Raw genomic sequence first — 1,769 nt, 5'->3', positions numbered from 1 at the left:
AAATGTGCTGGGCCAAGATGTTTTGCCCTATGGATCACAGTGAATGAGAGGTACAAAATCAGCAAAAGGAATGCTTTCAGATTTGGATCTGAAATGCTGTCTGACAGATTTGGATACAGAAATCTGTCAGACAGAATGGTTACTGGGGATATTCACAAAATATGGGGTTTAGAGAGCTGGGTAAGGAGGCAGGCTGGCCCATGATACCACCCATTGCCCCTGTTTACCAATCCAAAACCATACTTTGTACACAGCCTTGCGACTCTTCTGCCACTTTGTCGTGATCTAGCTGCCTATGCTAGCTTACATGAAGAGTCCACTGCTAACCATCGCTGATTTGTTAGCAAGTTGGAGATAGCTGTGGGAAGGCTGGGTCCCCCCAAATAATCATCACCTGCTGTTTGCCCTCAGGTTTCTTGGGTTGTATGACATCATTGCTTTTGTCACTTCCCTCCTGTCTTGTGTAATGTGCAGTACATGTGCAAAATTCTTTGTATGACAGGGGAAGATGAGGGTAGCCTGGACCCTTACTGGTTTGTTATTGCATGTGTCTTATATGCTTTTGGTATCTTATGTCAGGTAAACACACATGACCATTATGAAATGAAAGATGCCATGTAAAAAAAAACTTATTACACTGAACAGGAACAACATTGAGGCTCTTGTACTTACTGTTTTCTCTTAATTATCTCATTTTGGGAATAAAGTGCTATTTGTCTTTATAGTTAGGGAAGGATGCAATTCCTGTATTCTGCTGAACTGGCGACAGCCAGGCAGTGTCATTTTACACAACAAAGTCAAAGTAGTGTTTGTAGCACATTGATTCAGCACATCAGAATCCAGAGCTCAGTTTACATCTTGGAAGATATTATTAAACTTTGCACTGGTTCAAAATTAAATATGAGTCAGCTGGATATGAAAATAGTTGCTACTTTAATTGCTTTCTGAACAGTTGTGAAACTGCCTGCAAGCATTATCTGTCTAGTTATGGTTGGTTGGCAACCTTCAGTCTCGAAAGACTATGGTATAAGCCTACAGCACCGGGTATTCCCGGGCAGTCTCCCATCCAAGTACTAACCAGGCCTGACCCTGCTTAGCTTCCAAGATCAGATGAGATCAGGCATGTGCAGGGTAACAGTTATGGCCAGCAGGGGAAAACACCCATCTTGTATTCATGATGTAATTAAGTGTAAACAGATCAACTTCTGAAAGGCTTTCAATAACAACAATGTTTGTGAAACGAGGCATTAGAATTACCCATAGTGTAATGCTCTCCTTTTCAATGGCAAACAAAGGAAAGGAACTCCAAGTTACAAACATCTACTGCCCAATCCTATCCCCCACCATTGGTTTGCATGCAGCCACACAATGTGTGCTGCATTCAATGATGGTGGTGGTGGGGCAATCACTGATGCTATGATGTGCAGATGGCTTACTCAGATTATCACTGATAATGAGCTGGAGGCTTTCTTATACAGTTGTCCCCTGTATCCACAGCGGATACCTTTCTGCTACTACTGCAGATACTTGAAACTGCGGATAGCAGCAAGCCCTATAATTACTGTTGCTCTCCGCAAGTCCTCCAAACTGCTTCCTCAGCTTTATGATAGCCTGATCATCACCTTTTATCTCAGTATTTAAAAAAAAAAAAAACCTCTTTCATTGGATTCCTAGCCTTAGCTAAACTAATCTCTGAATCAATGGAGCAATATATTGTTCTAATGGTTGTCAATGGCACCCATCAATGTCAGAAAAATCAACAGAATCCT

The 1,769-nt window shown here is 41.7% G+C and overlaps 1 pseudogene; it reads right to left on the bottom strand.

Moving 5' to 3' along the window:
• Positions 1–1,029: 1,029 nt before the first annotated feature.
• On the bottom strand, positions 1,030–1,153 carry LOC136637624 (5S ribosomal RNA; annotated as a pseudogene).
• Positions 1,154–1,769: the final 616 nt, after the last annotated feature.

This window comes from Tiliqua scincoides, chromosome 1, assembly GCF_035046505.1.
Source record: "Tiliqua scincoides isolate rTilSci1 chromosome 1, rTilSci1.hap2, whole genome shotgun sequence".
NCBI classification, from domain to species: Eukaryota; Metazoa; Chordata; class Lepidosauria; order Squamata; family Scincidae; genus Tiliqua; species Tiliqua scincoides.
The sequence above is the reverse complement of the archived record's forward strand: the minus strand, read 5'-3'. Positions and strand labels throughout refer to the sequence as shown.